The sequence below is a fragment of the Tachysurus fulvidraco genome, chromosome 13, assembly GCF_022655615.1.
Source record: "Tachysurus fulvidraco isolate hzauxx_2018 chromosome 13, HZAU_PFXX_2.0, whole genome shotgun sequence".
Lineage (NCBI taxonomy): Eukaryota > Metazoa > Chordata > Actinopteri > Siluriformes > Bagridae > Tachysurus > Tachysurus fulvidraco.
Genome location: NC_062530.1, coordinates 175,166 through 187,314, shown reverse-complemented (window position 1 = coordinate 187,314; position 12,149 = coordinate 175,166).

The following is a 12,149-nucleotide window of genomic DNA, read 5'->3' as shown; positions in this document are numbered from 1 at the left end:
GAGAGAGAGAGAGAGACGCTTGATGAATCAAGGGCACGGTTTTTAACACGTACAGACAAAAAGCTTATCTAAGGTCTTTTTTCATCTCTTTCAATCCGCTCTTCAGCAGCTTGTCACTCAAACCCTGAGTGTGACAGCAACCCATTAAAGATTTATGTTAATACTCTGTCATTGTCATTCATCGACTGTTCCTGTCAGTCTCCTCGTGTGTCTTTGTGCTTCAAACAGATCAGAAACAATCGAGGAGCTCCAGGAACAGGAACAGACACAGTGACCATTAACATTCAACAAAACAAAGGTGTTCAGGAGGTTCAGTGTGTTTTAAGAGAAAAGATTATAAATTTAACAAATGTCACAAAATCAGAACAAAGGACAGATTAAAATCCCAAACATCATCATCGTCATCATCATCATCGTCACCATCATCACCATTATCACCATCAGCCGCAGCAGCAACACCTACCACACAGAGCTAAACATGTGAGTCAACAATAAAGCACCAAGATGTGAAGTGTTTAAACTGAAAGTGAAGCAGGAAGCAAATGAGCTGAGTGATCAGGTGAGACTGATGATGTAATCTGGGTGCTCAGGTGAGACTGATGATGTAATCTGGGTGCTCAGGTGAAACTGATGATGTAATCTGGGGGATCAGGTGAGACTGATTATGTAATCTGGGTGCTCAGGTGAGACTGATGATGTAATCTGGGTGATCACGTGAGACTGATGATGTAATCTGGGTGCTCAGGTGAGACTGATGATGTAATCTGGGTGCTCAGGTGAGACTGATGATGTAATCTGAGTGCTCAGGTGAGACTGATGATGTAATCTGAGTGCTCAGGTGAGACATGATGTAATCTGGGTGATCAGGTGAGACTGATGATGTAATCTGGGTGCTCAGGTGAGACTGATGATGTAATCTGGGTGATCAGGTGAGACATGATGTAATCTGGGTGATCAGGTGAGACTAATGATGTAATCTGGGTGATCAGGTGAGACTGATGATGTAATCTGAGTGCTCAGGTGAGACTGATGATGTAATCTGAGTGCTCAGGTGAGACTGATGATGTAATCTGAGTGATCAGGTGAGACTGATGATGTAATCTGGGTGCTCAGGTGAGACTGATGATGTAATCTGGGGGATCAGGTGAGACTGATTATGTAATCTGGGTGCTCAGGTGAGACTGATGATGTAATCTGGGTGCTCAGGTGAGACTGATGATGTAATCTGGGTGATCAGGTGAGACTGATGATGTAATCTGGGTGCTCAGGTGAGACTGATGATGTAATCTGAGTGCTCAGGTGAGACTGATGATGTAATCTGAGTGCTCAGGTGAGACATGATGTAATCTGGGTGCTCAGGTGAGACTGATGATGTAATCTGAGTGCTCAGGTGAGACTGATGATGTAATCTGAGTGCTCAGGTGAGACATGATGTAATCTGGGTGATCAGGTGAGACTGATGATGTAATCTGGGTGCTCAGGTGAGACTGATGATGTAATCTGGGTGATCAGGTGAGACTGATGATGTAATCTGGGTGATCACGTGAGACTGATGATGTAATCTGGGTGATCACGTGAGACTGATGATGTAATCTGAGTGCTCAGGTGAGACTGATGATGTAATCTGGGTGCTCAGGAGAGACTGATGATGTAATCTGGGTGATCAGTTGAGACTGATGATGTAATCTGGGTGATCACGTGAGACTGATGATGTAATCTGGGTGATCACGTGAGACTGATGTTGTAATCTGAGTGCTCAGGTGAGACTGATGATGTAATCTGGGTGCTCAGGAGAGACTGATGATGTAATCTGGGTGATCAGTTGAGACTGATGATGTAATCTGGGTGCTCAGTTGAAACTAATGATGTAATCTGGGTGATCAGGTGAGACTGATGATGTAATCTGAGTGCTAAGGTGAGAGTAAGGTGTTGTAAGGTGAGGTGTTGGTCTACTGATCGGAAGGTCATGGGTTCGAACACCAGCTCCACCAAGCTGCCACTGCTGGGCCCCTGAGCAAGGCCCTTAACCCTCAGTTGCTCATTTGTAAGTCACTCTGGATAAGGTGTCTGCTAAATCCCATAAATGATGTAATCTGTGTGATCAGGTGAGACTGATGATGTAATCTGGGTGCTCAGGTGAGAGTGATGATGTAATGTTCAGTGGGATTGTGGAGGTTCTGGGATCAGTGTGGTGTAAAGCAGCTCCCTGATACACAACGTTCCTCCTTTAACAATCTAACACTCACTTTTTTATCTCTTGTATATTTCACCTGTCTGGTTACTGTATAAGTCACAGTCACTGATGTGATTAATCTGATCTCTGATTCATTCAAACTACACTGCAGATTCCTTCTCCTTCCTCTCCAGGAAATCATTTCTCCTATAGACTTCTGAACACCAGAGAGGAGAAGAGATCTGAGAGGAGGAAGAGGTGTGAGAGGAGGAAGAGGTGTGAGAGGAAGAAGAGCTCTGAGAGGAGGAAGAGCTCTGAGAGGAGGAAGAGTTGTGAGAGGAAGAAGAGGTGTGAGAGGAGGAAGAGCTCTGAGAGGAGGAAGAGTTGTGAGAGGAAGAAGAGGTGTGAGAGGAGGAAGAGGTGTGGGAGGAGGAAGAGTTGTGAGAGGAAGAAGAGCTCTGAGAGGAGGAAGAGCTCTGAGAGGAGGAAGAGTTGTGAGAGGAAGAAGAGGTGTGAGAGGAGGAAGAGGTGTGAGAGGAGGAAGAGGTGATTTGCTCAACCTGATTTATATTTTTTAATATTTATGAATAAATATTCATTTTGTTAATACAGAGTTCTAACTTTTAGCTTAAATAAATAAAGAAATAAGTATTTAAGTAATACATCAATAAATTAATTAATCTACAGAATAAAGAATAAAGAGATGAAGCTGAATGTAGAGGAAGTAAATCATTTACATTATCTTAGAGTTCTCTGTAATTATCAGTCAACAACATAATACAACACAACACAACACAACACGACACGACACAACATGACACAACACAACACAACATGACACAACACAACATGACACAACACAACACAACACAACACAACATGACACAACACAACATGACACAACACAACACAACATGACACAACACAACACAACACAACATGACACAACACAACACAACATGACACAACACAACATGACACAACACAACACAACACAACATGACACAACACGACACAACACAAAATCACAACACAACACAACATGACACAACACAACACTACACAACACAACACAACACTACACAACACAACACAACATGACACAACACAACACTACACAACACAACACAACACAACACAACATGACACAACACAACACAACATGACACAACACGACACCCTAGGCTACTCCGTGCTGATCTTCTGCACCCCAGCAGAGTTGGAGAGAGAATCCTCTCGGACATCTCCAGGGTGCTGCACACCTTCTGACCTTCTGACTGAATTTAAGTCTTAAATCTGATAGCCATCCTTCACCTCATCATCACACTGATACAAATACACACTTAGCTCATCCAGTAGAAACTGTGTCTGTTCCCCGAGTTGTGAGATCAAAAAGTAAAAGCATGAGAAGTTCTCTAAATAAACTTACTGTAATCAGACCAGAAAAATGCCACAGAAATAAAAACAGTCCCTAAAGTTTGGGCTCCTGAACATTAGGTCACCCAAAGCACTTATTGTAAATGACATCATCTCAGACAAAAGCCTTACTGCACTCTGTCTTACTGACACTGGGATTAAACCAAAAGATTTTCTTTCAGACCTATTGGTTAACTTTGATAAAGCATTAATTGTAGGAGACTTTAACATTCACGTTGACGAACCAGAGCTGGATGTGTTGGTGTGGCACGAGGGGAAAGCGTACATGGTGTACGGGAACACCGGCTGTAGGAAGAGCTTTGAGTGTGTGGACATCAGGCACAGGAGGCTGGTGTGTCCTCATAAAGCCCAGGATAGAGAGGACGCTGCAGTGGATGATGGTGTTACTGGGCCTGTTGTTGCTGCTGGTTCTGTTGATGCTGCCGGACCGAGTGTTACTGCTGTTGTTGGAATGAACAATAATGAGGTCAACTTCAAGGAAACTCTGGTTACAGGAGAGAACGACATTAATAGCACTGATCTGATTAATAATGTTGTTCCCCATCACAATAATGATGATGGAGAAACGGTTAACTCCAGGGCTAATAATGATGTAGCAGAAATGACTGTAAACAAGGTGATTACTGATGATGATGATGATGATGATGATGAGGATGATGATGAGGATAAGGAGGGTAAAGTAAGAGAAAAGGCTAATGTAGATGTAGACAGTGTGGAACATCCTGGTGTGTCACATTGTGCTGAAATAAGCACTGATACAGAGATGAGAGATGACGATACTCTCTGAGTTTGGACTCTACAAGAAATGATAAATTCTTTTCTTTTTTCTTTTCTTTTTAGGACTTTTTTCCAGATATGGAAAAATTCATAGCTTCAATCCTAATGTTGCAAAAAACAGTTAGTTATGAAGCTTTGAGTAAAAAAAAGGTTTCGGTAAAAGAGAATATTGACGAAGTTAGAAAGCTAATGTTTCAAAAAATAAAATGTCTAAACCACACATGGTGTCTTCTGTCCCTTGTCTTTATCTGTTTCTATCCTTTCTTCTTTTCTAGCTTTCTATGGAGGCTTTAAGTGTGGGGTCCTTAAATATAAATGGGGTAGGAACAGATATAAGATGGTATCTGAGTTGTTTAGAATGAAAAAGCTTAAGATGTTTTTCTGCAAGAGACAAACACTAGCAGTGATAATGACACGGAACAGATCACATGGTGGGAGAGAAATCTGTCTTAAGTCATGGAACAAATACTAGCGCAGCTGTAGCCATTTTATTCTCTAAAAACATAATCAACATAAAATCATAAACAAATGTTCACATCTTACTAATGGAAGAAATTGTTTAAGGACAAATAATATTAATTAAAATAGAACTCAAAGGAATTGTTTTTGTTAAGGTTAATGTCTACGCACCAGACTGTGGGTCCGAGCAGGTGGAAGTCTTTATGAAGCTGTAACAACATCTTAAAACATTTGATGATTTTGTCTGTCTAAGTATCGGAGGGGATTAGAACTGCACCCCTAATGTTACAGTCGACATGAATGGGGAGGAGCCTCACAATGAGTCAAGTAAAGTTCTGTCATGTATTATTAAAGAGTTTGATTTGGTAGATTTATGGAGAAATAGGAACACAGACATTAAACAGTGCACATGGTTAAAGGTTTCTGAGAATAGAGTAAGTGCTGCAAGACGGGGCAGATTTTACTTGGGGAAGGTGTGGAATAATAGAGTGATGAGTTCCTTTATTTCACCTAATAGTCTGTCAGACTGTCACTTAGGACTTTAATATAAAATAGATCTTAAAACCTACTGACACGATAATGTTAAACTGTTACAGGAGGCTTTGTTTTGTTTCTTTTTGGGGCAGTTAAAAGCTAAAGAAAGACAGTGGTGGGCTGGTCAGTGGTGGGATGTGGGCAAAACTACAGTTCACATGCTACATCAGGGTTAAAAACAACAATGAAAGATCTGGAAGGAGACATACAACATCTAGAAAGTGTTATTTTAAACAATATGGAACTGGACAGAATGAACTTTTGAACAAAAAGAAGAAGGAACTTGGTTTGCTGCTATAAGAGCGTGTAAAAGGAGCATTAATACGGACAAGACTCAGAGACATGGACTCTCTCAGCTCTTACTTTTTTAACCTTGAGCATATAAATGTGGACAGGAAAAACAAATGCAGTATCTTCGTTGTCCTGATGGAAGTGTAACATCCAGATGTACCTTGTTATTTAGGTAACAATGTACTGTACATCAGTAAAACAGTGACCACTTGGAAACAATGGAAAATTCTTGGAGGTCACCAGAACAATTATGTGTGCTGAATTTTGATTGGAAGGAGAAGGAGGGAGTGGGAAAAGGGGGGCATATCTGAACTGGTGCAAGGGTCTACTGGACAAACATGTACCCCTGGTACCAGCTGGTTATTTGCTGTCTACCACTTCTCCTCAACCCAATGATCCAGACGTCTGTCTTCTATGAGTATCCCTGTTTGCCTGCAGTGGGATTCATTCCCACCCTCAGATACCACAGCTTCTGCTCGGATCTCAGCACGTCTGGCAGAAATATCATCATGGATGACTGCTCAACAGTAAAAGCTCAATCCTAGTAAAACTGACCTGCTGTTCATCAGGTGATTCATCCCCAGGTCATGATCTTACTATATCCCTGCAAAACGATCTGATCTCCCCTTCAGCCACAGCTCACAACCTTGGGGTAACCATGGACAATCATCTGTCCTTTTCCTCTCATGTTGCTAAAAGTTCTCCACACCACCACACTGCTGTGTTCCTCCTCTGGCTCCTGTAGCTGAACACATCAGATTTAAACACTGATGCTGGCCTACAAAGCCAAAACCAGACCATCTCCCTCTTACCCCAAAGCCCTCATCACTCCTCACACTGCACCTCAAACCCTCAGATCTACACCACTGCCCCACTGGTCCCACCATCTCTCAGGGTAAGAGGGAAGTTTACTACAAGACTCTGTTCTGTTCTGCACCGGACAGCTGAGTCACTGGATATTTTCAAGCGGTCTTTTGCATTATAATAATAATTAAATAAAACTGACATTTTTTCAGGTTAACTTTGAACAAACTCATGGTATCTTAAGTCTGTAACTTTGTGAACCAGCATTAATGTATTCAGTGTTAGAGATTTAAGCACTTACAGTATGTACGTCACTCTGGATAAGGGCGTCTGTCACATGCTGTAAATATAAATGCAGTGAAATGGTGTCATAAAGCCGAGTCACCTCCTGGATAGGGTGGAGATCGGAGGAGGCATTAAAGAGGTAACAGGCTTGAAGTCATTACAGCTCAAGTCAAAGTCGGTGTAAGAAATTCTGAACGTACTACCAAGTGGTTACAGGGAACACATTGGAAGGGGACACTAGACATGAGAAGCAAGAAAGAGTTTCCAGGAGTCAGAGTCTCACCTGTGATAAATGAAGCAAGAAGGTGAAGTTGTGAGTTCAAATCTGTCCTTCAACACCTATCAGCTTGTGGATGCAGAGTCTGCAACCAAGAAGGCAATGTACCTCACCACAGTTAAGACAGATCAGGACTACTTAGAAGGCAGAAAGCTTCTAAGGGTTAGGGTTGGGGTTGGGGTAGGGGTTAGGGTTGGGGTTAGGGTTAGGGTTGGGGTAGGGGTAGGGGTTAGGGTTGGGGTTAGGGTTGGGGTAGGGGTTGGGGTTAGGGTTGGGGTTGGGGTTAGGGTTGGGGTAGGGGTTGGGGTTGGGGTTGAGGTTGGGGTTAGGGTTGGGGTTGAGGTTGGGGTTGGGGTTGGGGTTAGGGTTGGGGTTAGGGTTGGGCCAGGACTGTTGGGAGCAGACTTCCTTGTGAGGGACAGGTGGAGGTCCCTGTATAAACCTCCCATAGAAAGGTGGACAGCTGACATGCAGTGGAGGGTTATTCATGGGGCAACAGCTACAGACAGACATGTGGCCCACATCAGTACTGCACTCAGTGGGGACTGTAGGATTTGTGGAACTACAGAAGATTTAGTTCATTTGTTTTTAAGATGTAGAAGACTGGAAGGTTTTAAAACTTCTTAACAGCTTGGATTGGATTGTGTGTGTGTGTGTGTGTGTGTGTGTGTGTGTGTGTGTGTGTGTGTGTGTGTGTGTGATTGTTTCAGGCACACAGCTTTCTGTGTAAAGGTGTTTATCTGAGGAGTGAAGTGCAGCTTTTTAAATAGAAGGTTTGTTTGTTAAACTGTTTAATAGGAACGACAAAGCTGGTGATCTGGAACAGAAGGAAAAATAAGGGTTATGTACTGATACTGACGTGTGTCTGATAGCTGGGAGGTTCACAGTAAAATGCACATATTACAGCCTTAAGGAGGATAAAAATGTGCTGTCATGGTGTTTAGAGTATGAAGGAAGTCTTATGTTAAATCCATGATGGTCTGTTGGGTTAGAAACTTTGGATCTTGAATGTTTAACGTGTGATAAGGCTGAAATGTACAGCTGTAAAGTGGAATAATAAAGATTTGTTAAACCTCTCTCTCTCTCTCTCTCTCTCTCTCTCACTGTCTCTGTGTCTCTCTCTCTCTCTGTCTCTGTGTCTCTCTGTCTCTGTGTCTCTCTCTGTCTCTCTCTCCCTTTGTCTCTCTCTCTCTCTCTCTCTCTCTCTCTCTCTCTCTCTCTCTCTCTCTCTCTCTCTCCCTCCATCTCTCTGTCTCTCTCTCTGTCTCTCTCTCTCCCTCCATCTCTCTCTCTCTCTCTCTCTCTCTCTCTCTCTCTCTCTCTCTCTCTCTCTCTCTCTCTCTTTGTCTCTCTCTCTGACTGTTAATGTGAAAACATTGCTGTAGAAATAAATTAAAAAACAAATCAAAATAATGATAAACAACGTGTGTGACTGTGTGTGTGTGATTGTGTGTGTGTGTGTGTGTGTGTGATTGTGTGTGTGTGTGTGTGTGATTGTGTGTGTGTGTGATTGTGTGTGTGTGATTGTGTGTGTGTGTGTGTGTGTGTGTGATTGTGTGTGTGACTGTGTGTGTGTGATTGTGTGTGTGTGTGTGATTGTGTGATTGTGTGTGTGTGTGTGTGTGTGTGTGTGTGTGTGTGTGTGTGTGTGTGAGCCTCAGAGACTGTTTAGTCCTGTAATGGCTTTATTTTTTCCCATTAGAGAAGAGAAGCAGCTCGGCCGGTTCACAGCTGAGGACTTTAATGAGCTCAGAACTCTAATCACACGCTGGATCTTCACACTCACATGTAAACAAAACCATTGTTAGCGGCGTTAACAGGCTGCGCTGTCGTTTATTTGACCGCTGAGCATTGTGGGTAAAGACACCAAGATTCTCGAGTGCAAAATGTCACTTTAATTACAAAAGGACATAAAAGCATTTAACTGAGTGCAAAAGGAACATAAATCATATTCACCTCCTTGTGTGTGTGTGTTTGTGTGTGTGTGTGTGTGTCTGTGTGTGTGTTGTACTGATCAGTAAACTGTCTCAGACTGTTGAACCCCGAGCTGCTCTGATGTTTATGATCAACACGGTTTCTGTGGAACACAAATCCCTTCGTGTTGATCAGCGAAATCCACGCAGTTAAAATAAAAGCCACTTCTTTGCTGCTCTTTACATTTTTAATTGTAGTGGTGTGTGTGTGTGTGTGTGTGTGTGTGTGTGTGTGTGTGTGTGTGTGTTGTACTGATCAGTAAACTGTACATTTTTAGGAGAATCAGAGCTGTGATGATGTTTGATCTTCTGTAGCTGATGATGTGATTAATGAAGGAGAATCAAAGCAGAGGATCAGAGGAACCCCAGGAACCCAGAACATCAGGTCACAGACTCGTCACCTTAAACAGAACAAACCCAACTTTCAGCAGGTGGCAGAAATCAAAAGAGGTTTTAAAACAGTAAAAAGAAATGAAAACTGTTTTAAATGTTATTTGTCACAAACACGCCATGAGACGCTGAGGGTGAGAGATGGGCTTCAGTGTAACGAGAGAAAAGACATGAAGAATTAATGAACTATGTGTTTATTTTCAAATGAACATAAACTGTTTGAGGTTCTAATAATCATAATAATGTATTTATAATTTTATGCAAAAGTATTAATAAATAATTGATATTTTACATTTTAACAGGATTTTAGGATCAGGTCATTAAGATGTAATGTAACAAGGGGAAGTCGTGGTTAGAGAGTCTGACTCCTAACCCTAAGGTTGTGGGTTCGAGTCTCAGGCCGGCAATACCACGACTGAGGTGCCCTTGATCAAGGCACCGAACGCCCCCCAACTGCTCCCCGGGCGCTGCAGCATAAATGGCTGCCCACTGCTGTGTGTGTGTGTTCACTGCTGTGTGTGTGTGTGTGTTCACTGCTGTGTGTGTGTGCTCACGGTGTGTGTGTTCACTGCTGTGTGAGTGCACTTTGGATGGGTTAAATGCAGAGACAGAGAGAGAGAGAGAGAGAGAGACTTTGACTTTTAAAGTGTCCTTTTATTTAAAATTTTTATTTTCCTTCAATTTTACCCTCACAGGGGAACAAAAAAACAAACAAACACAAAAAACAAACAAACAAACAAACAAATAAACTCATGCGAATTAGCTTATCCGTGACTATCCGACGTAAGATGTCTCTGTCCTCCCAAAGCTGTGCTGAAGCTTTAAACACCTTTAAGATACACTTTAGAATAAGTCACATAAGAAATGACAGAGCTTTGTCCTGCTGGACTCTGATTACAGACTCAGGTTCACAAATAAAACTTAAAGGACAAAGACAAATGAAGGTGTTTACATCGTCAGTGCTCATTGTTTCTCCTGAGCCCTGAGGAGGAGACGCACCATAATGTCTGCACTGATCATCACTAATTCCACTCCATCAGCGAGGCAATGTGATGATCATGTCAGTGCATTAGTGAACACGTCATACATGACATAACACACTGCAGAATGACTTTACCTGTGAGGCTGGAAGCAGCAGCACATGGAGAAAGATCATCTCTAATAAGATACTAATAAGTGAGAGCAATGTTCCTTAAACTGCAGGTAAACTTCATCCATCCATCTTCTACCACTTATCCGAACTTCTCGGGTCACGGGGAGCCTGTGTCTATCTCAGGCGTCATGGGGCATCGAGGCAGGATACACCCTGGACGGAGTGCCAACCCATCACAGGGCACACACACTCTCTTTCACTCACACACACACACACACACACTCTCATTCACTCACACACACACACTACGGACAATTTTCAAGAGATGCCAATCAACTTCATCACCTGATACACTAACACGCTCTTCATCACCTGAAACACTTACACTCTTCATCACCTGATACACTGACACGCTCTTCATCACCTGATACACTGACACGCTCTTCATCACCTGATACACTGACACGCTCTTCATCACCTGATACACTGACACGCTCTTCATCACCTGATACACTGACACGCTCTTCATCACCTGAAACACTGACACACTCTTCATCACCTGATACACTGACACGCTCTTCATCACCTGATACACTGACACACTCTTCATCACCTGATACACTGACACGCTCTTCATCACCTGAAACACTTACACTCTTCATCACCTGATACACTGACACGCTCTTCATCACCTGATACACTGACACGCTCTTCATCACCTGATACACTGACACGCTCTTCATCACCTGATACATTGACACGCTCTTCATCACCTGATACACTGACACGCTCTTTATCACCTGATACACTGACACGCTCTTATCATACCTGATACACTGACACGCTCTTCATCACCTGATAACATGACCCGCTCTTCATCACCTGATACACTGACACGGCTCTTTATCACCTGATACCCTGACACGCTCTTTTTATCACCTGATTTTTACACTGACACGCTCTTCATCACCTGAATTACACTGACACGCTCTTTATCACCTGATACACTGACACGCTCTTCATCACCTGATACACTGACACGCTCTTCATCACCTGATACACTGACACGCTCTTTATCACCTGATACACTGACACGCTCTTCATCACCTGATACACTGACACGCTCTTCATCACCTGAAACACTTACACTCTTCATCACCTGATACACTGACACGCTCTTCATCACCTGATACATTGACACGCTCTTCATCACCTGATACACTGACACGCTCTTCATCACCTGAAACACTGACACGCTCTTCATCACCTGATACACTGACACGCTCTTCATCACCTGATACACTGACACGCTCTTCATCACCTGAAACACTTACACTCTTCATCACCTGATACACTGACACGCTCTTCATCACCTGATACATTGACACGCTCTTCATCACCTGATACACTGACACGCTCTTTATCACCTGATACACTGACACGCTCTTCATCACCTGATACACTGACACGCTCTTCATCACCTGATACACTGACACGCTCTTTATCACCTGATACACTGACACGCTCTTCATCACCTGATACACTGACACGCTCTTCATCACCTGAAACACTTACACTCTTCATCACCTGATACACTGACACGCTCTTCATCACCTGATACATTGACACGCTCTTCATCACCTGATACACTGACAC